Below are 25,124 nucleotides of genomic sequence, written 5' to 3' on the forward strand. Positions count from 1 at the left end.
ATATATATATATATATATTGGCCTCTTATAGCAGCAGACACCCCGGTCACTCTATGAGTGAATCCTATGATACCACATTCTGCAGGTTTCCCTTCCACTTCTCTGACATGTCTCTGTGGACTCCTCTTGCTCTGCCAGTTCCTTAAGTGTAGGGGCTATGTAAAGTTCAGAAGTTTGCCTTCTGTTTTGGCTCTAAAAGTAGTTTAATCTACTCCTGTGGCTTCAATGATCATTTAGGGACTGATGACCCCTAAATCCCTATCTGCTAGCTGGAACATCTTCATCTGATCATGTATAAATAGTACTTACTTAATCTATCACCAACCCAAACTCATTATCTGTTCCTAGATCCTGTTCCTCCTGAGTTGGTCTCAAACAATAAGAATGCCACCTAAATACCTACTGAATCCATCTCCTCATTCTCACTTTTGTGGCTCTAATTCTCTCTATCTAAACCATCCTTATAGTCTCTTAATAGACACTACCTACTTATGTGTCAAGGAGTCCTGGTGTGGCACTATCGGCTAATGTGTCAGATTGTAGTCATTTGAACTGCAGGGTCAGTGGTTCAAGCTCACCAGCTGCTCCTTGGAAACCTTATACAGGGTCGCTATGGGTCAAAGTCGACTCAATGACACTTAACAACAACAACTTATGTGCCAGGCTATAAAATATTTATCAATGCCTGCTCTTGAGGAGTTCTTAGTCAATACGGAAAGTCAAAGATACAGATGATTATAGTGGTACACGATGAGTACTTTGAACACTATAGCTCAAAAATGGAATAGGAGAAAACAGTACGCAATGACTAACTTCCTGGGAAAAGGTTTCCTAGAATGGTGACATATGAACTTGAAGGATACAAAGGTGTTCACTAGACAAAACTAATAACAATGATGACAATAATGGTGTTTGTTAAGTGTCGTTGAATCAGTTCTGACTCACAGAGACCCTGTATAGGGCTTCTGAGAAGTGGCTGGTATGTTTGAACCACCAATTTTTCGGTCTAAACTGACCTGCAGTCCAATGCATTATTCTGCAATGCCACACCAGGATTCCAATGATGACGATAGTCACTGGCATTTACTGAACACTTACTACACGCCAGGCACTAAGATTTAGACTTGATGTGGATATATATCATTTCATCCTCACAACTACCTTGAGGAACAGTAGTTAAAATCCCCAAGTTACAGACATGGAAACTGGCACAAAGAAGTAAAGTAACTAGCTTAAGGTCACAGAGGTAGTTATTTGTTTAGGAGTCAAGTCATCTCCAGGTTTTCCAAGGGCCAATTCTCCACACTCCCATCAGGCTGGCCGGGACACACTCCTACTGGGAAACTCTTTCATGGCTTTTCAACACACATAGGACAAAGTACACCCTCATTAGTAAGGAGGGTATCTGTGTTAAGTTCTTGGAGGCTCACTTGGAACCTCATTCTTCTATTTCAATCCTGTTGGCATTTACAGGGCACTTTAAATTGCAGGGCCCAGCATGAATAGTTGTATTGTTTCAATTTCTTGACTTCTCTGTAGTAACTGAGCCCCTGGTCATTCTCCCTTTGGAGTTTTATACAATCACTTTGCAAGTTTCTCTCCCACTCCTGTGATCATTCCTTCTCTGCCTCTTTACCAGGCCCCACTTCTTGTCTTTAAGATTAGGGGCTACCTAGAGTTCAAGTCTCCAAGAGCAACTGGGGATAAGAAATGAGTACCTAGCAGTAACAGGATGTGTGTGGTCAGTGCACTGAAGGAAGGAGAGATAATATTGTGGGGGTTACAAAGTACTTTGTTCATCTGGCCCACCTTCCTGGCCCCACCCTTGTCTATCTGGTGCTCAGCACTGAGGGAGGCTTTGCAAGGGCTACGGTGCTGGGGGCAGAGAGCCTCCTCCTCTCCCACAAGAACACCTGTACAACAGCAGGGTAGAGAGGGAGCCACAATTAAGTGGTGAAAAGACCTGTTAGCAACCTCAAGGGGAACTCTGCCACTGGATATGGGCTGGAGTAGAATCAGCAGACTAGAAAGAGTGCTCTGGAATGGAATAAAAAGAAGAGCAAAAACGAGGAAAGGAGAGATGGGTATGGCAGAGAGAAAGAAACAGTGAGAGAAGTGGGGGGGGGGCGGGGAAGACAGAAGAACGAGGGTGAGATTAGCTGCTTCAAACAAGTGCTGTCAGTGATCTATATTTGCTTACAGAATGAAAAATGTGTGCCATAAACATTGGCCACTGAGTAATTTCTAGTAGGAGTCATGTCACTTCTTATAAAGGGTGGGATGGGGACAGGTAGGACATCTCTGCGCCTGGGCCTGCTAACCTTTCAAAGCTGCAGTGGGCCAGCCTCCAGTCCAGAAGGCTCTCAGCTCCACCGCAGCCACTCATGATGGGGGAAGCTGGTAGGGCTCCCCAAGGTTCTGGAGCCTCGGGGCGGCATGTCTGTTTCCAGTTCAGGAAGGCTGAGGCGGGGGCACTATAGATAATGTCCATCTAATATGAGTCCCCCCCAACCCTTGCACCTTCTCGCTGACTTGACTAATTGCTGTAATAATTGATAGAACCTGACTTCTACAACTGATCGATTTCACCTCCACGACCAACGGCCACAACCCATTACACTCCAATAAATAAGCATGTTGGGTTTCACTCGCCTACCCTCTCCAGGGGCATCAAGATGGCCCGTGCCCTGGCCTGACCTCCCCTTGCCTCCCACCCTGGGCCCCTCCGGGCTGCGCAGCTGGTCTGGAGGGCCAGGCATCTGGGAGCAAGTGAAGGGCTGGACTGAGGTGGGGAGTGCTAATCGCAGGCCATCCGTCACCTCTCACTGGCTGTCTGGGACCAGGGCAAACACCTGGAGCACCCCAGGCAGTATGGTGCAAGACCCCTCCCCTCAGTTCCCTGCTCCAGATTAGTGTGTCCCAGCCTATAATATTTGATAAATAGCACACTGGCTTCCTGGCAGCACTGCTGCGGCTGCGCCTGCCCGCTACAGCTGTGGAAGGTCACTCATTGGGGAAATATGTTTCTGTCAGTGGTATTGAAAAAAGTTTAGTGGAGTGACAGGCCTCAATTTTTCAAATTTTATTAACTCCATCCTCTTAACCATTTGTCTTGAATTCCTTCAGATTCTGGGGATCTGTCAATAGGGCTTGGGCCAGGAAAGCAGAGTGGGGGGCGGGGCTGGGGGTTAGGTGCTGGGCCTTACTGGTGCCATGTGGCTGGCTTGGGTCTCATCATCCACGGCAGGGAGAGTGTTGGTAGGATGGTGTTGGTGGGAAAGAAGACCCAACTCACCTGTGCCACGAAGCCCACTGATTATTTGCATAGTACCAGCCTTAGATTTGACACAGTCATAGGCTCTCAAGTGGAAAAACACCATTAATAGTGAGCTCTTTTTAATTCCCTAAGAAGAGCTTCCTCATCACTACATCAGAAACAGGTGGTCAACTTGACTCCTCTGAGTGTTCCAGTACCCAGCCCCAAGTTCATGGCCTTTCAAGGGGCTCTCCCACTAAATTATGGGAAGTTCCTTTTCATACTGAGCCCTTACCTCTTTCTCCAACCCCACTACTCCCTATAAACACCTGCTTGTCTTTTAAGACTCAGTTCAAGCTTTTCCTCCAAGAAGGCCTCCTTGTTTTTCTCCCACCCCAGGCTAGGTATCCTCCTTTGTGTTCCCATAGTCTCTTCTGATTTTATCTTACCACATGGGTCACTCTGCATTAAACCTGTCTGTCTCCCTCGGAGACTGGGAACACTGAGCAGTCATGAACTGACTGACCCACTACTATATCCCAGCACAGATGTTCAATAAACATTTGCTAAACAAATGTACAGTTTTCTCTCCATGGTGCTGTCCTTTCTGCTCTAGAAGAGTTTTTCTGATAGCAAGTCTGTGACCATGTCTCTTGCTCCTTCCTGCAGGCCAAGCCCCCTAGGCTCTTTGATGGTCTTGAATGGTAGATTAGGTCAGGCTCCAACTCTGTCTGTGCTCTGGGGGTGAGGAAGTCAAGAGGAAGGGTTGGTGAGAGAGGCTCACTTGCCTTCCTGGGGAGACTGTGGAATCAGGGAGACAGGAATCACTGGAGGGTGTGTGTGTGTGTGAGGGGTGTGTGGGGTGGGGTGGTGGTCGGGAGAGGTGTCAAGAATCCGATCTTTGTGCTGGCAGGAAGTGTTCACAAGTTCTGGGAGGGGAAAAGAGGGAGGAAGAGGCTTGTCACTACCTCTCCTGATTTCCTGCCACTGTGCTGACCTGGTCCTCTGTCTGTTGTGGGTATCAAAGAAAATATTCTGTAAGAGGGCTTCCAACAACAACATGATAAACTGCCCCCAAAGTAAATGCCCTATACAAATGTGTTACGCTATTACCATCAATAATATTGGCGTGCTCACTCAATCCCCACACCCCCCAAATTCTGTCAGCCATACTGCCCTCCTAATGATCCAATTCTACAACCACAGCAGTCTCCCTGACTTCCCCCTCCCCTACATCCAGCTGCTCCCAGCCCTCAGCTAGAGTATCAGACTGGGGAGTCAGAGGCAAAGGAGGGGACTACCACTCATTGGCTATGTAATCTGGGGTGCTTGCTTTATTTCTATGGGGGTAATGATTACTGCCCTGTCTACTTCTAGGTGTTTTGTGAGGAATGAATAAGATAAAAAGTTTTAAAAGGATCTGCAAAGATGACAGACTTTAGAGCATCATTTGTAATAACTTTTACATCCACTCTCTGCCATTTTTACTACCAGCTCCTTTACTACCTTCCTCCTGATTTTCAACCTTTCAACATCAACAATCTGTTTACTATCTTCAATAAGAAGTTAAAAAAATTTTTTTAGTGTGTTTTAGGTGAAAGTTTACACAGAAAATTAGGGTCCCATTTTAACGGTTTTTATACAAATTGTTCTGTGACACTGGTTACAATTTTCACAATGTGTCAGCATGTTCAGTATTCTCATTCTGCTGGTTCTGTTTCCATCGGTCTAGTGTCCCTGTCCCTCCTTGGCTTCTCACCTTTCCTTTTGGGTAAATGCTGACCATCTGGTCTCATATAGTTGACTGACCAATGAGAAGTATTTTGTTGAACCTAAGAGAAATCTTCCTCATGATCAGAGATTCTAATGTGGATTCACCTATTCCTTTTGACTCGGAGTACCTCATCAAAGGGAGCATTCAGAAAGACAGAATGACCACATCAGAGGAGTTGTGGACCCTCTCTGCCTCCACACTCCACATGCCTGGAATTCTGCCCTTGTCTCTCTGATGATCGAGTTCTTACCCATTCATCAATGCTGACAATTCCTTCTTCTGGAGCGCCTTCCCCAACTCCTCTAGCTCCTAGTCCTCTGTGGACTCCTGTAATACTCCTTACTCACTCCCTTTCCTGGCCCTTGGCCTTGGGGGTTCTGTTCTGTTTTCATGTCTCTGTTTAGTCTTCACAGCTAATCTGTATGTAGCATCTCAGGTCAGAGAATGACCAATTCCAATTCCCCTTAGTAATTCAGAGGCTGAAGGCTGAAGACTTGTGCAGAATGCTACAGGAAGTGCAGAAGAAGTTAGGAACCGGAGCCCTGGTCTCCTGCTAGCTTAACTCTTTCCATAACCGCCCCTGTCCCCTCAGCAATGATTGGCCCATGTGCACACATGTATGTGAGCACCGGAAGACAAGCTTCCCTGTAAATAAGAACATTTACTAAACTTACTATGTACAGCCTCTGGGTTGATTGTGTCCAAGCATTTAATTCTTAACAATTTGATGCAGAAAGCAGGAGAGATATTTTTTTTCATTTTATAGCTGGCTTAACTGAGTCTAGGGGGAGAGCAAGGGGGAAGGAGATTGGCTAACATTTGTTGGGTATAAGACCTTTATATCTGAATTATTCATCATACAAAAACTCTTTGAGAGAAGAGAGCTGAAATAACTTTCTCATGATTACACAGCAGGAAAAGTTGGGATTTTAAAAAAGGTATTGTCATTATACTGTTCTCTTTTGTATATGTTTGAAACAGCAAAGTATTTTTTTCTTTTTTTAAGGAAGCAAGATCTGGTTTTCCACCACCCAGTGCAAACCTTCAAAAACCTGATGACTCAAAAGGAGGAAAAAGCCATCTCCCCCCCCCCACCCCTTCTACTCCAATGTGCTCAGGTACTCCAAAGCCAATTTAAAGGACTTTCTAGAGGTGGGTTTGGGATGGACAGTTTCAAAGAAGACAGAGAACTAGTTTCCTTCTCTCCTAGTCAGGACTCACCTGTCTGAGGGCCAGATCAGTGGTGGCCTACATCAACTACTCCCAGTTGTGCCTCTGGAAGTCCTAGCCTCCCAAAGGACATTGTCTGATGGGATCCTTTGCCTTTAGGGAGGCGAATAGCTGACGTTCAGGGAACAAGGAAATTGCCTCATGGCTGGTTTTAGCCATTCCTGGAGATCACAATGAGCACTGAGTCTGGGCCAGGGCCAGGGCACACAGTACATTCAAGACTAGTTCCTGCCCTTGGCCAGAACCCAGACTTGTGGCAGAAGACAGGGACAAGAACATGACAATATGGTGTGGTAAGGAGATGAAAATGATGACAATCTCCCTCCCTTACAGAGGGACCAGATGGGGAGAAGGGAAATCACAGCATTAGCTGGAGAAGCCAGAAGATGCTGCACTGAGTAAGCAGAGTCTTGAGAGACTGGAGAAGACAGGGGAAGGGAAGGTTAAGTTCTAAGGTTACAAAGACTGAGTGGTAGAGCTTGAGCTGGAACCCAGGCCTACTAGTACAGGGCTCTGCACCTGCCTGTGTTGTCTCTGGACAAACCCCTTAGCGCTCACTCTCAGCACTGAAAGGACCAGGCTATTCAGTGGTGCTAAGCAGCTCCTTTTCTCCTTCCCTCAAGTGTTCCCAGACCACTTAAGCCTGCATGGAAGGACCACTTCTTTAAAACCCCTAGAGCACTGATCTGATCACATATTTTTCATACATATGAGAGGGCTTCAAAAAGTTCTTGGAAAAATGAAACAGAAAGATAATGGAATTTCCCCATGAACTTTTTGAAGCCCCTTCGTATATGCTGTCTCCAGAATTAGATGTATGGTTAAAGGCATGCTTTGTGAATGCCTAGAAAAGGAAATGGTGATGATCACCAGGCAGCAGGATGGGCCACAGAAGTCAAGTCATGCCACAACTTAATGTCCTATCTCTCCGCTTTGTCAGGATTACCTGTTTGCTCAATTGGGTGCAATTAGAGTAAATGTGGACTCTATCAAGCATGAGATGCAATGTCTCAGAACAACCCTGAAGACAGACAGGAGAAATGTCTGCTGCATACCAGTACATTTTGGAGGGTTAGTACATGACTGGTGGACTAACCAGACCCAAGAGGGGAGGGAAGGGCTGCTGGCAGATCAGAGGGGAACTGAAAAGAAGTTTCTAGTAGCAGCAAATACATTTGGTCCTGTTCAGTATGTTTATCCTTGACTTGGATATCACAGGGATGGCCTGTTCATCAAATCTGTGGACATCAGTAAGGTAGGAAGGATACCAAATACGCCTGATGGAAGACTGACAATAAAAACTGAAAAATGTTATAAAAATTAATGCAGACAAATGGGAAGTTATGGGTTTTGGAAGATAAAACGTGAGGTGTTTTTTTTTGGATTGGCTCAAACTTTATTTTGGAAAAGACAATTTGCTTTCATTGGGGCCATGGGCAAAAGAGGGTACCCAAGCAGTAGACTTCCTAGGGTAGGTTGAGGGCTAGGCCAAGCCTCTGGTGCCCCTGTACAGCAACTTCTCCCAAAAGCTTCAAGGAGGTCAGGGGCAGGTATGAGCTGGGAGGGGACCATAGTGGCCGTTCACTTGGGCAGGACATCAGAAGATTCGGACACCAGCTTCCCGTCACGGGTCTCGATCTTTACAACCACAGGCTTGGTGGAGCTGGTGCGGCTAAAGGAGCTGGAACTCTGCCAGAGCCGCAGTGGGACTAGAAGGAGATCAGGCCATAGTTGACACTGTGGCTTGTGAGACCCCTGTAGGTTGAGCTTAGCGCACTAGAGTAGCCACTGGTGGTCTTTGTATGAATACTCATGTTCTGCACCCCAGACTCCAGCCGGCTCTCCTCGCCCTCCAGCAGCTTGTGGTAGGTGGCAAGGTGGCAATCTCGATATCCAAGGCCAGCTTGATGTTCATCAGCTCCTGGTACTCCCGCAGTTGCTGTGTGATGTCCTGCTTGGCTTGACGCAGGGCAGCCTACAGCTCCATCACCTTCTTGCTAGCATTCTTAATGGCCAGCTCTCCACACTGTTCAGCATCAGCATTGGCAGCCTCCAGGGAAGATCTCTGGCCTTTGAGGGCATCAATGTCAACCTGGATCTGGCTGATATGATAGTTCAGTTCATCTCGGAAATCTCAGTCTTTGTATCATGAAGTTCATCCCCGTGCTTCCCAGCCAGTGTCTGCAGCTCCTCATACTTGATCCGGTATATGCTCTCTGCTTCAGCTCGGCTTCGGTTGGAGATCTCCTCATACTGGGTCTTGACCTCAGCAATGATGCTGTCCATGTCCAGGGAATGGCTACTGTCCATGGATGATAGCACCACAGATGTGTACGAAATCTGGGCCTGCATCTCACAGAGCTCCTCAGCATTCAGCTGCCAGAGAAAGTTCATCTCATCGGTCAGCCTGCCCAGGCAGGACTCCAGCTCTACCTTGTTCATATAGCTTCATCCACATTCTTCTTGATGAGGACAAATTCATTCTCCATCTCTGTTTGCTTATTGATTTCTTCTTCATACCTATTCTTGAAGTCCTCCACCAGCCCCTGCATGTTGCCCAGCTCTGCCTCCAACTTCAGCTTCTCCTGACTCAGCATCTTTAGCTGCCGCCTCAGGTTGTTGATGTAGCTCTCACACACGTTGTCCATGTTGCTCCTTGAGGTCTTCTGCTGTTGCAGAAGGCTCCCCTTGGTCTCCAGCATCTTGTTCTGCTGCTCCAGGAATTGCACCTTGTCGATGAAGGAGGCAAACTTGTTGTTTAGGGTCTTGATCTGCTCCTTTTCCTGGGTACACACAACCTGGAAGTTGGGGTCCATTTCCCTCTTCATGGGGCTCAGCAGGCTCTGGTTCACTGTGACGGCTGTGATGCCCCCCATACCTCCTTATCCCACTATAGCTCCTGGCCAGACCCATGCTAGAGCCCAGGCTGCCCGGTAGCTGCTGCTGCCTGCTTAGGAGAAGGACGAAGAGTTGATTCGGGAGACAGGTCCACATGTTTAAGAGTGGCTGCTGAAGGCCCGAGGGCCAGAGGTGGACACCTTGTAGGATTTCTGGGTTACCCTGATGGACATGGTGGAGGCTGAAGAGGAGGCAGCAGTAGAACTAGACAGAAATTGGATAGGGAACCAAGAAATTGCTTCGACGTGTGGGGGAAAGTGAGGTTGTTTTGAAAGAATAGAGACAGCAATGAGTTTTGAAGCCACATGAGAACAATAATGGTTTAAGAAACTAAAGGATTAGACTGGAAGTAAGACAGTTCAGGAAGTCATGCCTGCCATTTTTAGGTATTTGGATAGCCATCAAGTGGAATAGGGATTAGAGTCATTTGATGTGAATCCAGTAAAATGAAGACCCTTAGAAGCAGAGTCAGAAATGGCTGAAACCATCAGAACATCCAAAGATAAGAGTATGAGAGGCCTTAGGAACAAAAGTACTTCTCAGCACAGGAAGTGTTTAAGTACTGAATGGATGACCACTTGTTAAGGTTACTAGTTATTTATCAGTTTACAGATGTTTTCTCAAGGTAATTGTAATTTGTGTTCATTCAATCATTCATTCAAAGATACGTTTTGAGAGTCTTGTTTGTGTTTGGCACTGTGCTAGGTGCTAGGGATATGGAGGTGAATAAGAAGGCATTGTACCTGCCCTCAAGAAACATCTATTTGATCCTGTATGGGGAGAGATACAAGTTTATTTCAATAGTATCTTGTGTCCTGGTAAAGCCCAACGAAGAAAGGAACCTTAACTTTTAAGTCAAGAGTTCCTGTGGAATCTTAAATACATATTTGGTTACTACAGGCCATAAGTCATTTAATCAAGGTCAGACCACTTGCTTAAACCAATTACTGGCTGTGGGAACAGGAGTGTATGCTCAAACAGTTGTGGATTTTTGTGCATGATGTTTTGTTCTTATAGTCTGAGTTTTGGTCTTTGGCTGGGACTTGTTTATGTACCTACAGATTGTCTTACAAGTGGCTGTGGTGTCAGGGTGAAGTGATTTAGCCAGCAGGCCTACCCAACTCTCCATTTCTTACCCACCCTATGGGGACTGCTTCAGCACAGACATAAACATGCTCCTGCCGTTACCTTATTGCACTCGTCACATGGGGAGGCTAGGAGGCTTGATTCAGGGATATGATTGGATTTTAAATCCCAGTCTCACAGGATTTTAATTACTGGTCTGGGGCATCAGGGATAGGCGCTGGCTGCCTTTGGATGGAGGAGGTCGATACACTAGTCCACAACATATTGAGCCACAATGCCTGCAGACTCTATTGCTCTATTTAATCATCTTTTGCAAAATTTACAGTGGAACAGGAAAGATCAATACGGAATTTATCACATTCTCTTGTAAATATGAGCCAGGAAAGGGTTCCAGGCAGTTTGTTACTGAGTAGGAGGGAACATGTCTGTGTACAGTTGGGCATTAGGAGATGAGACAAAATCCATACTTCTTGGCATAAGCTACAGATGTTCAGCTAGTCCCTCTGAAGCCTGAGGGTAAGTTCCACGGGAAGAACACAGATTCACTCATTCATTCATTCATTCAGAGCACCTACTTCATGCCAGTCCTTGTACAGGCTCTGGAGACACAGACTGAAATTTTGCCCTTGAGATCATAATTGCAGATACGCACGCCACAATGGCTCTGCCATGTACTAGCAGTGTAACTTGGGTAAATTACTTTAACAGCCTGATTACTTTGTTTATGCATTATGTACAGTGTAAAGAATGACAGTACCTACCTCTCAGAGTTATTTTATAAAATAAACCAAGTCTTCTTCCAGTTCTCAGTAAATAGCTGGAACTCAATAAACATTAGGCACTATAAGATAAGCACTGGACTGCTATATGCAAGGTTGGAAGTTCAAACCCACCTGCTGACATACCAGCTACCCTTGGAAACCTTATATAGGGTTGCTGTGAGTTGGAACTGACTCAACAGCACACAACGTTATTTTCACTACAATTATTAAGCATTTCTTTCTATCATGGGTCTTACCAATGGTATATGTGCAGAGATAGGGTATTGAAAAGAGAACCTGCCTTCCCAGCTGCTCAGTAGACAGAGGGGAGTCTGAGTGGCCTTGTTAGGGTAGGAACCTAGCCATAGCTATTGGCAACAGGATCAGAGAAGCAGAGGAGAGAGGGTGTGTGAGGAGATACATAAGTTCTTTTTTTTTCCTTTTCCTTTTAAAGTTTCAATACAGTTCTTCAACACTTTTTTGTTGTTTTTGGTAAAAGCTTACAAAAGATATTAGGTTCCCATTTGACAATTTCAACTCAAATTATTTGGCATCATTAGCTATATTTTCCACAATGTATCACTGTTGTTGTTGTTAAGCGCCATTGAGTCAGTGACCCTGTATAGGGTTTCCAAGGAGCATCTGGTGAGCTTGAACCACTGACCTTGTGGTTTGCAGTCCAGCACCTTAACCCACAGTGCCACCCCAGGCAGCCTCTTTAATTGTGTTCTGTAATATTCTAGTTTCCCTGCCCTTTCCTCTTTGCTTTAAAATAGTTGCTGACCTTTTGATCTTTTTAATAGCACACAGCACTTATGAATACTACCTTTTATTTTGAGTGCCAATGCTTATTTTGATAAAAGGAGGTAGTTTTATTTCAAGGTCAAAGAAATGTCTCAGGGCTTCTTTAATGACATACTCATGGATAATACGAGGGGGCTTCAAAAAGTTCGTAGAAAAATGGGATGAAAGACAATGGGATTTTTCCGAGAACATTTTGAAGTCCCTTCATTTCTTTTACTTTGTGTGCCAATCTGTTAGTTTGCAAAGAGGCGACTTCAGGGAGTAGTTTTGTTTTAAGGTTTAAAGAGAATCTTAGGGAGCCCCCCACTCTGAACTGGTTCAGCAAGCCTGAACTTTTAAAGAATTTGAGTTTTATTTTGTGCTTTTCTCCCATTCTGTCAGGGCTTTCCATCTACAGTGGCCTTGATCAAAATGGTCAGTAGTGGTAGCTTGACACCGTTGTGTTCTTCTAGTCTCAGAGTAGATGATCAATTGTCATTTTTTTTTTTTTTTTACTTGTTATTGTGAATTGAGTGAAGATTTATAGATTATCAGTTTTACATTCAACAAATCATATACTTGGTTTCATCTCAATGATTGCAAGCCCCTGCATGCAAGAACTGTTATCCCTCAATGGTAATTTTTTTAAAACAATAAAACAGTCTTCTGAAATTGTTGTGAGGAACAGGGTGAGAAGTGATTTAATTCATGTGGGTAAGCCAGGGGAAAATTACATAGAAGAGACACAATGGGGTAGGTCTTGAAGGCTAAGCAGCAGTTTGCTAGGTAGAGAAGTGGGGACAGACAGAGAATGGTAGGGAGAGGTAGGCAAGAGCACCGTACCAAGGCAAGAGTCAGCAGTTCAGTGGGCCTATCGCAGAGTCAGTTCCTGTGTCTCCAGGTCCACTTGGCTGTGTGAGTACTGTTGGTGGGCTCACCACACTCTGGCCCTAATCCTCAAGCAAGCCAGCATTCCCAACCTAGCAGAAGATTCTTGCCAGATTGCAGAGTGCCTTGCATGCTTACTCTCATAAGCATTGGGAATTGTTGAAAGCTTTAAAACAGGGAAGCAACAGGGTTTTGTGTGGTAAAGGTTGGTTTGAAAGGGAGAGTAGAGGAAAGGAAACCAACAAGAAGGCTATTACAGTAGTCCAGGTGAGAGATGATGAAGCCTGAATTAGGGTGGTAGGAACATAGATGACTGACGAGAGAAAATTCTAAGAAACACAGGGATTGGTGTAAAGTGAGGGAGAAGTCACCAGACTTATTTATAGTAGTTTCTTACTTAGGTGACTGGATAGATGATGGTGCCATTCACCAAGTAGGGAATCCAGAAGAGATGAGGAAAGTTGGGTCTGCAAACACTTATGAGATGTCTGCAGAACATTAAGCATCAATAGAGTTATTGGGGACACTAAAGAAAATGCATGCTTACCTAAGGAAAATACGTAGGCCAGTCTAGTTAGAAAAGAGTGGACACAGAGGCATGGAAATAGATGTTCAAACATACTTCACATACAAATTTAGGCAAGGCAAGGGCAAAAGAAAAAACTCCTGCCAAGGATTCCTGCTCAGTGCAAACCTACGGAAGGGGTTTTCTAGATGGGGGATATTCCCCTGCACAGCATGTGACACAGGCACTAGAAGTGTGGGAATCTAGGCTCATTTTCCTTTTGGGCAAGTTTCATGGAAGTTGTGGGCTTTCAGAAGGCCAGCCCCATTTCCCTTGTTCCCACAACTGAGCACAGACTGCCCCTAGAGATGGTGGCAGGCTCTGTGGTCAGAAAGCAGCTGGGAGCAATTGTCAATGGAGAAGCAAAGGCTCTGGATAAAGCATAGTTCAAAGTGGACTATAATAAGAGAGCCTGGGTCCCTGGACTTCTGCAAGCCCCTCCCCCTTCCTGTAAATGACAGCTGAGACCAAGACAACTGAGCCTGGAGTCTGGGCTGAATTTAGCAGCCATAATTATGCTGCTGACGTCTGGGGTAGAGCCACAACCTTTGCAGAAGGCAGCAGCTTTTGTTCATGCACTAAAACCACATCATCTTCAAACATGCTAATCACATGTCTGCTTCCATCTAACAACATTGGAGGGAGGCTGAGGAAGGGACACACAATGCCCGCACATCTGGCTAATTCAGTTAAGAGGCCAATCAATCTTGATGGGGTGTCTAGAAAATACCAACCACCCCAAAGGGCTGAGCTGACCAGATGTTTAAGCTTCTGTTGACCAATCCCAGCTTAAGTCCATAGGAGTTATCAAAGGGATGGCTTATGCGTCCACTTAACATTTATTCTGAAAGCTAAGGAAAGCTTTCTGCTCAGATGATACAAATCAGCACATTAGCGCATTAATCTGCAGTGTTACACCAGGTCTCCATACATATATGAGGGGGTTTTCAAAAGGGTTGTGGAAATCTCTTGTCCTTCAGTGTGCCACAGTATCCTTGTGTCACTATGGGCCACCACCCCACCCAGTGGTGGCTATACCAGGCTTCCTGGAATAAGGTATACTTCATTTACTATATTTTTACATTCAAATGTATTCAGATATACAGATTCTCACTCTAACCTTAAGGAAGGCAAAAGGCCTCCTTTATAGTTGACTCTGAGAGCGCTTGCAGAAACAGGAACCAATTAAATCTTTTTACTAACTTCACTTCTCAGTATGTGGAGAATCAGGAGTGTGAAGGGGTATCTTTAACTATGATATCAAATGGCACAGGTACATCTGCTGATGTCTGCATTTAAATTTCCCACCGAGGGTGAAGGTCTTACTCATCTTCCTCATAAAACTGCTATTTTTTTTGCCCCAAAAAGTCCAAAACTGCTGCCAATAAGGACTTCCCAGTTTATGCTCCTTTATCTCTGCCCAAACAGAGTCATCAGGCAAGCTACCAAAAGTAAAAGAGGAAGGATGATGGACAGATGAGGGGCAAGGCGAGGACAGGGAACAGACTGCAAACATAAAGAGGATCCGTTTTTTTGACCCAGAGTGGTGCTAGTGGTTCCACTTTTTTTTTTTTTTTTTAAATAGAGTGCTTTTCTCTAATTAAGTCAACAGACTTACTAGGTTTGTCCAAGAGTTGAGACTGCATGACAAACCAGGTAGGTGAACTCAAATTAATCATGTCATCGATGGCACTTCACATCAACTATAATGCCTAGTGCTCATTTATAAAGTAACTTTTTCAACAAATATTTACAAAGCACCTATCATGTGCTAAGGACAATACTGTTGTTGTTTTTGTCAAGTGCCGTCGAGTAGATTCCAACCCATAGCGGCCCTGTATAGGGTTTCTAAGGAGCAGCTGGTGAGTTTGAACTGCCAACCTTGCAGTTCAAACGACTTTGCAGTCTGGCGCATTAACCCACAAAGCCACACCAGGGAATATAAACACTAGAGATCCAAACCCTACCTTCAGGAAACCCACTACAAAGTGAGGGAGAAATATACTAATCAAATAACTATTTAACTACATGTTACAGTAAGGGGGAATAAAGAAATTATGCAGGATACTTTAAGAGCATGTGTATCAGAGGAACTTAGAATAGGGATGATGATCACCTGCAGTAAATTAATTAATAGTTACTAAATTTGCAACTGGAGGCCTGTTGTGGTGCTGTGGGTTAATGTGCTGGACTGCAAAGCTGGTTTGAAGCACATGGTCGGTGGTTTAAGCTTACCAGCCACTCCTCAGAAACCCTACACAGGGTTGCTATGGGTCAGAACCGACTCGACAGCACTAACAACTACAACAACAAATTTGCAATTAGATGAGTCAAAGGGCAATTATTCACAAAGTGGAAGAGAGCTTTGAGATCAATTACTTTACAGGTGGGGAAAATGAGACTCAGTGAGGAGCAAGATCCCACTGCAAGGTAGTTAGTGCCAGAGCTAAGTGCCAGGTCACCTGACCCTAGTCAGCAGTTCCCATCATGCAAACTCTCATGACTTCTGACGGAGTCCCTAAAGGATTCCTTAGGTAGGAAGGAAGTATGCTGCTGCTTCTATATTTAAAAGAGTTCATTTCCAAAATAATGCTGGGAAAGGAGTCTGTGGTACAAACCTCTAGCGAAGCTCCCTGTTGCATTCTTCCCAGATAATACCAGGCTTTCTTTTGTGAAGGGAACCTTGGTTCTGGCCCACTCTTCAATCTGACCCTGGGAATGGGGTCTTTGCTGCTATTTGTAGGCCTTGATTTTCAGAGCCACATTGCCTCTTTCTTAAAGCTCCACTGCTGCCCTTTCTCTATGCATTCTGCCCAGGAACTGTTGGGGGTACAAGTGGGGTGGACAAAGGGTCCCTGACCCTACTTTGGGAAACCTAAGTCCTACTCAGTTCTGTTTCCAGGTCCAGTGCAGGTGAAGTATAGGGTTCAGAATAGACTTGGCCCAGCTGATGCTGACCCCTTCTTCACCCAGGGGAGCCTTGGCCTCCAGCTGCCACTGCTGGCGGTGATGAGCTCATGCCGGATACCAGCCAGGCTCATTGGAGGACTGCTTGGAGCCGATTAAAGCCTTGATGAAATGTGGGTGCCTGGATGAAAGGTGGCTCTGGGGAGTATGGGCTCTGGTGACCAAGCTTTCATCTCTAGCTCAACCATGCAGTGACTCCTCTATGTCTACAGAAACTGGGATATAGGAATACCTGGTGTTGAGCAAGGACAGTTCCTCATTCTGCACAGAGTAATGGGCTGGGCAGACCAAGGCAGAGGAAAGGATTCAAGGTAACCCAGGGCCTCTTTTAACCCTGAACTCACAGTACTGCATGCTCTGCAATTATAATATAGATGCATCTTGGAGATATTGTGGGTTTGGTTTCAGATCATGGCAATAAAGAAATGTAGCAATAAAGTGAGTTACAAAAATTTTTTTGGTTTCTTAGTACACATAAAAGTTATGTCCTGGTATGGTGCTGTAGGATAAAGCACTGGACTGCAAGGTCAGTTTGAACCACAGGGTCAGCAGTTCAAACTCACCAGCAGCTGCTCCTTAGAAACCCCCTATACAGGGTTGCTATGATTTGTAATTGACTTGACGGCATGTAATAACAACATCAATAACAGTCTACTATACACACAACAGTATTATGGAAAAGTTTGAAAAATATTTTGAAAAGTATGAAGTGAGAATTACCAAAACATGACACAGACACTTAGAATCAGCACATACTACTGGAAACATGGCACAGATAGACCTGCAGGTAGATAAAGGGTTGCTACAAACCTTCAATTTGTAAAACATACAGTATCTGCGAAACACAATAGGAGAAGTGCAATAAAACAAGGTATGCTGTACCAGAGAGCTCCTTCATTCCCCACAAGGGTCCTAAATGGACTCGTGGGTCCCTTCTGGATGAATAAGTGCTCTCCCCCTCCATAAGTTTGTCTCATGTTAAATGACTGACTAGCATCCATATTTCAGATCTCAAAGCAAATGCTCTATGTTCAGAGAAAACTTCCTTCACTCCCTTCAAATTAAGTCCCTGTTACACGATCTCATACTATTCCCTACTCCCTACATTCCTCTTCCAAGACATACCTCAGGTACCATAGAGACCAGAAACCAACCCAAAGCCACTGCCAGCAAGTCTATTCCGACTCAGCCACTCTCTCTATAGGGTTTCCAAGGCTGTGAATCTTTACAAGAGCAGACAGCTCCATCTTTCTCCTGTGGCTTGAACTGCCAAACATGCAGTTAGCAGTCCATCCGAGAAGTGCTTAAAATGGGGTCTGTGTACTGAGTTCAGTCTGTGAACTTTGCTACCAGTTTTTGGTTGTACAACTCAAACAAGATAGATAGTGTCACTGAATTGCACACGTGGAAACGGCTGAATTGGTGTCTGGCTGTGTATATACTCAACAACAACAATAAACTTTTAAAATGGAAAAAAGTGGGGGGGTGATTATATAGAAACTTGTCAGAGTACTTTTGCATCTGTAGAAGATAATGACAAATTTGGGGCTGTATTTTGTCATTTTAAAAAAAGAGTAATTTTCTAATAATACCTATTTTTAGAATGTTTGTGTATTTTACAAAAGTGACTGGGAATTACAAACACACACACACAAAGAAACAGGTCTTTCCTGGAAAGTCTGGGAAGCACTTCCTTACAGCAGCCCATCCCACCTCCTACTGCTTTTTCTTTCTCCTTTTACCTCTCTGTTCCTTTGGGTCTCTTGCATTGACTCTTCTTCTCATACTCACCTTTGAAGTTTAAGTTCTCTCAGCGCTGTGTCTTTAGTTCTAAAACTTTCCACAGACAACTCACAGATTTCAGCCAACTTGAGACATCCCCAAGAGACTGATAGTGCTCAAATCTTCATGTCTAACTTGGTGTCTTTTCTATCCTGAGTTTTAGACCCATTTCTCCAATGACCTGTTACACATCACAGTGAGAGTATCTCACAGGTTTCCCAAAGTTAGTTGGTCAACAGGTATTTATTAATCACCTACCATATGCTACTAGACCTCTGGTAGCGTAGTGGTTACAAATCGGGCTGCTAACCTCAAGGTCAGCAGTTTGAAACTACCAGCTGTTCCGTGGGAGAAAGATGAGGCTTTCTGTTCCCGTAAAGATTTGCAGCCTTGGAAACCTGTGCAGGGTCACTATGAGTCAGAACCGACTCCACGGTACTTAACAACAACAACCATATGCTAGTTACGAATTTTTCTCTGGGAGCATACGAACCTAGTAAAATATGAAGGTAAGTAAAAAAGTACCGTAACAAAATAATAGAAACCAAAATGTGAAGCTATTGTTGTTCATCATATCCTCCATGTAGGGCTATACACTTCTGAAGTAGGTGTTTATAAGGAGCTCTGGTAGTGTAGTGGTTACGAATCGGGCTGCGAACCGCAAGGTCAGTAGTTCGAAACTACCAGCTGTTCTGTGGGAGAAAGATGAGGCATTCTGCGCCCATAAAGATTTACAGCCTCGGAAACCCTGTACAGGGTCGTTATGAGTCGGAACCGACTCCACGGCACACAGCCACCACCACCGCTTCTCTGAAGAATTCGACGCTTTTCAGTTCACACTATGTCAAAACAGCAGTTCTGACATTCTCAAGGGACTCAAACGATGTCCCTTTTCAATGTTATTTGAGTTTTGGGTACAAAAAAAAAAGTCTGAAGGGGCTGTAGAGTGGATAGGGTAAAATTTATCAATGAAATTCTCATGACAGCATTTGCTACCCTTGAAGAACAAGCTTGTACACTGTGGTGATGAAAAAGAAAATTCTCCAGCTTAACTTTCCTGGCTTTTTTCTCACCAATGCAGTTTTCCATTTTATTAACTCCTTACTAATAAGCCCCCATGATCACTCTGTACTGTTTAAGAAAATCTATAACCCTTTTGGAATTATCCCTTTGGGACCCCAAAAAACAGTCACCATAACCTTTTGAATTTAACTGGCCCAGCAGATGCCTTCTGAAGTTTTGATTGGCTCTTATATTCGAAGGCATCTTAAAAAGACGAAGATGAGTATAGTATTGAGAGAACTTTCTGTAGCTATCCACTGATCACAGAGACATGCTTAAAGATGCTTTGCTGGAATAAACCTGTGTGCACAGATGAACTGAAACCCTAGCAGCAATACTTTTTTACTTACTTTTATATTGACAAGGCATCTGTCATCAAAAGGCTTACTGTCTCCTGTAGGGGAGGCAGATTATAAGCATATAGACAAATAAGATCATTTCCAGGACTGATAAGTGCTATGAAAGTAATATAAGGTTGTATGAAAATGTGAGCAGGGGAGCTACCTTTGCTAGGTGGTCAGGGAAGGCCTCTCTAAGGAGAGGATATTTGAGTTGAGACCTGAATGATGAGGCAGACATCCACAGAAGGAGAGTGTTACTGAACACTAAAAGAGGGAAGTGCAAAGGCCCTCAGACGGAAGGAGTGTTCAGTATGTGAGGGGCAATATATGGCAAATGTTACTAGAGGGCAGTGTACAAAGGAGAGCATGGATAGAGATGAAGTTGAAGAGGTAGGCAGGATCTAAGTTATATAGATAGGGCCTGGTAGGCTCTGGTAAGGAGTTTAGATTTCATTTTAGTTTCAGTGGAAGCCAAAGGAGGATTTTAAATAGGAGAATGACATGATTTATGTTTCAAAAAGATCCTTCTGGCTATTATTTGGAGGATGGGTTTAGGGTAACAAGACGAGAGATTGTGAAAAAAGGGTACTTAAGAGGCACAACTGAAGAACTTACTGAGAAACTTGATATGGAGTATAATAAAATGAGAATCAGAGTATGATTCTAACGTTTTTGGCCTGAAAACTGGGTACATGATGGCACCAATCATCGAGATGGGGAAGACTTAGGGGAGGTCAATTTTTGGAGAAAACACACGTATATTTTGGCCATGCTAACATTGAGATTGAGGAAAGAACAGACCCAGGAAAAGTGGGATCAGTAGACACTGACAATTCTTGTAAGGATTTTTGCCATGAAGGAATATAGAGAAATGAGGTTAGATATAGGGTCAAGGGAAGTTTTTGGTTTTGTTTTGATGATGACAAAGAGCCAGTAGAGAAAGAAAAAACCAGATAACACAAGAGATACAGGGGACAACTGGAAAAGCAAAGTCCTTGAGAAAATTAGAGAGAACAAGTGTTAGGGTCCAAATGCAGGGATTAGTCTTACAAAATTTCTCCAGTATAGAGGAAGGAAGGCAGGTGTAGAGGGGCACAGATATAGGAAGACCAGTGGAGGTGATGGTGTGAAGATAGGGAGTTCTTCTGACAGCAGTATCTCATATATAATATATAAAGATTTGGGTTTATGTAGGGTTAATGTTCTGTCAGGTGACTAAGAAGGGAACAAAAATCAAAGGAGCAGTTACAATGCTGGATAGTGGGAGGGAAGGAAGCAAGGATAATCTGTTTCAGGGCTGGCCATTCCTCTGCTCCCCACCATGGCTCCCTACAGTATTCCTCAATATAGGGCACCTCTATCTACTCAGTCATCTAATTCAGAACCTGGACCACACTGATTCTTCCTTTTCTTTCACCATTTGATCCTAGTGAGTCTACTACATGTTTCTGGGACTAGTCCCCTTCTCTCCTTCTCTGTGATTGCCTTAGTTTAGTAACTACATAGTTATAATAGCTTTCAAATGAAATAGTTTCTCTTTCTCCAATCATGTCCCTTCTAATTTTTTTTTCTATTTTCAAACTTTTCTTTCATGTACAACATATATATAGAAAAGTTCAGAAAGTACAGAACAGTGTAGCTTCATGAATTTTTATTAGGTTGACAGACCTACATAGCAAGCAGATAAACGGAAAGAACATTACAGCATCCCAGAAGAGCTCCCTTGTGACCTCTCTGTCACCACTCACCCCTTCGAGGGTAGCCAAGTGGTACACTGACTTCTTATATCTTTGATTTTTGAACTTTACATAAATGTTGTTTGTTGTTGTTGAGTGCCATTGAGTACCTTTGAGGATAACCAAGTGGTACCCCTACTTCTTATATCATTGATTAGCTTAATTTATTTTTGAACTTTACATAAATGTTGCTTGTTATTGGTGTTAAGTGCCATCAAGTAGACTCTGACTCATAACGATCCTATACAGCCAAGGAGTACTCTTGGGTAGGCATACAATAAGTACTCTTCCATGTTTGGCTTGTGACCCAAATGTTGTTTGTGAGACTCATCAATACTGTTATATGAAGCAAGAGTACATTCATTCCTTTGTTTGTATGATAATATTCCATTATGAGAACAGCCCACAATTTATTTATCCATTGAATTACTGATAAACAGTTTGGAAACTTCTCAGCCATCTTTTACATCAAACACAAATCTAATCCTGTCCTTTCCCTAAATCTTAATGGTTCTCACTGGAGGATAAAGTCCAACTTCCTCAGCATAGTTTATATTTACAGGCTTTCATTCTTGGTTCCTGCTTTCCATTCTTGCCTTCTGACCTTTCCATACATACCTAATAAATTCAGCTCTTGGAACCACTCGCAATGTATTGAATATAAAATATCCTGCTTCAAACTCCATGCCTTTTACATGCTGTTCCCTCTGCCTTTCTCTCTCATTCACTTGGTAAACTTGTATTCATCCTTCAAGACTCTGCCAACACCATCTCTTCCATCATGCTTCCCCCACCCTCCCCAGAGATTTAAAAGGTCTTTTCTGTGTAATCCCACAGCACCTGCTATATATCTCCATTAACTCACTAGATAGTGATTCTTTGTTAAAATGTCTGATTTCCTTACTGAACTATGAGTTCCTTAAGGGCAAAGACCAAGTCTGGATCATCTTTATTTCCCTGGTGCCTAGGGTGGGGCCTGTGCCAGGAGATGCTTTCAGTAAATGATAAATGAATGAGAAGTCTTGCCCAGGGGTTACACAAGATGCTGAGCTGGAAGTGTCCTTGGGATCAGCTACCTTAGCCTCTTTATTTTGTTGAGGCGAAAGGACTTGCCTAAGGTCATATTGTTTGTTGGTGGCAGAGCGAGAACTCCTGACCCTTAGCCCAGGACTCATTCTCCTTCTTGGCAGGCTGGCAAGAATTAGAGTGTGAAGTTTCATGGGGGGTAGCCTGAGGCAAAGATGATTTCCTCAACATCTGGCAATGCAGACAGATGGACAGACGGTGAAGTGGAACAAGAAAGGGAGCACTGAGTTTGAGGTCCAGACAATAAGTTATCAGGCTGTTAAAGGGAGGGTAGTCTGCATTGCAAACATTGCCTCAGGCTAGGATGGTGGGACTGTAAGGTTTCATTTGACGATGGCTGAGCTGGTTAAGACTAACAAGTGAGCCATGTACTTGCAGAGAGGGGTAAGGAAGAGCCACGCAAGTAGGCAGGGAAGAGCCTAAGGAAGGCTGGAGGAAACATGGTATCAGATTTCCTAAAGGCCAAATGGGAGTCCTGGTGTGGCACTGTGAGTTAATGCGCTGGATTGCAAGGTTGGTTTGACCTGCAAGGTTAGTGTTTCAAGCTCACCAGCTGCTCCTCGGAAACCCTATACAGGGTCACTATGGGTCAGAACTAACTCGACAGCACTTAACAACAAAGGCCCAATGTCTTTGAGGTGGTGAACATGGGTGTCTGAAGAGGAAGTGCCCAGCAAGAGGCACTCAGACCTCATTATCTGGGTGAAGCCAGATGCGTTATGACACTCAAAGTGGGTGGGCTGGGAAGCAAAGATACCACATCTCTTAAGAGAAAAGCTACAGTGGTTTGGGAGATTTATCAGTGCATTCAAAATATACTGAACTATGTATGGGGCTCTGTGGCAAAGGAGACAGTCACAATCATCAGACTTAATCCCTGTCTTCAATCTACCTTGGGACTGGACTCCGTTTCCAGGGAACAGGGAAGACATCAGAAGGGAGGGGATATTAGGGCTGGGAACTGACTGGTAGAATTTCACCAGGGTAAGAAATGAAATGTTAAAGGGAAATGAGAAGCAGAAAGAACTGTAAAAGGCAGGGACATTGAATTAACTATATGGTGTAGCTGTAGGAACAGGACAGCCATGGGGAAAAATCAGTTAGGAGCAGGTCAGACTTGAATAACTCTAAAATTCAGTTAAAAAGTTGGAATTATTTGTATTACTTACACAGGTGCACAATGAGTGTTTCTGATAATATATATTGACTTCTCTGTAGAAGATACTGTACTACCACAGGTTCACTACCATATTCTTCCTAGACCTTAGAAGATGAGGCGTGAAACAAGCTCACACAAGCAGCAAAGAAATCAAATAATGTGCTGCTTTAGGCAAATCTGCTGCATAAGACCTTTTTAAAGTGTGAAAGAGCAAATATGTCAGCTTAAGGTCTAAGGTGTGCCTGACCCAAGCCATGGTATTTTCAATAGCCACATACACATGTGAAAGTTGGAAGACCATAGAAGAACTGATGCATTTGAGTTGTAGTATTGGAGAAGAATACTGAAGGTATCATGGACTGCCAGAAGAACAAACACGTTTGTGTTGGGAGAAGTATAATCAGAATGCTCCTTAGAAGCCAAGATGGTGAGACTTGGTCTCTTATACTTCAGACATACTATCAGGAGGGGCAGTCCCTGGAGAAGGACATCAAGCTTGGTAAAGTGGAGGGTCAGTGAAAAAGAGGAAGACCCTTAGCAAGATGGATTGGCACAGTGGCAGCAGCAATGGGATCAAGTTTAACAACAACTGTGATGTTGATGCAGGACCAGGCAGTGTTTCGTTCTGTTATGTATCATGCTATATATAATGAGTTCGAATCAACTCAACAGCACCTAACAACAACAAAAGAGAACTTTGTAATATTGCCTGAGCCAGGCCAAAGAGCCTGAGAGAGCTGCCTGTGGGTATGGTACGGAAAAAGCTATCCTTGACAAAACCCTGTATCCTGAGCATTTTCTGAACCTGCAACTGTAACCTGTTAACTTTTCTAATAAACGGTATTCACATGAGTACTGTCTCTGAGTTCTGTGTGGCCAATGCAATGAATTATTGAAATCAGCTGCATTGAGAGTGCTGTAATTACCAATCCTGTAAAGGGATGACTGGTGCCATTTTTTGTACCTCTGTCCCTACTTTCCTGAGTGGCATCAGGTCATTCAAAACCCTTAGAAATCAGTCTGTCAAACTTCCACCACTCTTCCTGACATGGCTTAAGCTAAGTAGCTCCTGCTCTGGGAAGATTCTATAACTGACTCTACCTTCCTGCTCACCCAAGCAGAATCAGATGCTGCTTCCTCCTCTGTGTCCCCAGAGGCCCTTGTCCAGTTCTTTTCCAGAGCATCTACACAGCTGTAATGATCTGTTTCCATATCTGTCTCCTCCATTAGTCTGAAAGTCTCTCAGGCAGTTCCAGTTTGCCTGCTCCATCTTAGGGTCCCCTGAGGTGCCTGGTCTTATAGATGGTAAGTGGCTGTGAGGCAGGTGTTATCTCACAGATCAAAAAACTTAGGCTTCAAAAGGCAAGGTAACATTTGTTGTAGTTGTTGGTAAGTGCCGTCAAGTTGGTTCCAACTCAAAGCGAGCCTGTATAGGGTTTCCAAGGAGCGGCTGTTGAGCTTGAACCGCTGACCTTGTGGTGCAAACCAACAATGCAGTCCGGCGTATTAACCCGCAGCGCCACACTGGGATTCCTGAGGTAACACGACCAAGGCAAACTAGGAAGGGGTTTCAAAAAGTTTGTGGAGGGATGCCATTATCTTTTAATTCCATTTTCCACAAACTTTTTGAAGCCCCCTGGTACAGATAGAAGGAGAGGGAGAAATGAGTAGGTCAATGGTTTGATTCTTGAGGCTGGGAGGCTAGAGCAGGGGGTGCAGATGAATGCTGGGTAAAAAGGCACGTGAGAGT

At 44.1% G+C, this 25,124-nt stretch overlaps 1 protein-coding gene and 1 pseudogene across 3 annotated transcripts in view; both read right to left on the minus strand.

Moving 5' to 3' along the window:
* Positions 1-25,124, minus strand: part of CLPB (ClpB caseinolytic peptidase B homolog (E. coli)) — a 208,692-nt gene that overhangs the window by 48,917 nt on the left and 134,651 nt on the right. The window lies entirely within an intron of this gene.
* On the minus strand, positions 7,842-9,346 carry LOC102838383 (annotated as a pseudogene).

Source organism: Chrysochloris asiatica, unplaced genomic scaffold (assembly GCF_000296735.1).
Source record: "Chrysochloris asiatica unplaced genomic scaffold, ChrAsi1.0 scaffold00140, whole genome shotgun sequence".
Taxonomy (NCBI): domain Eukaryota; kingdom Metazoa; phylum Chordata; class Mammalia; order Afrosoricida; family Chrysochloridae; genus Chrysochloris; species Chrysochloris asiatica.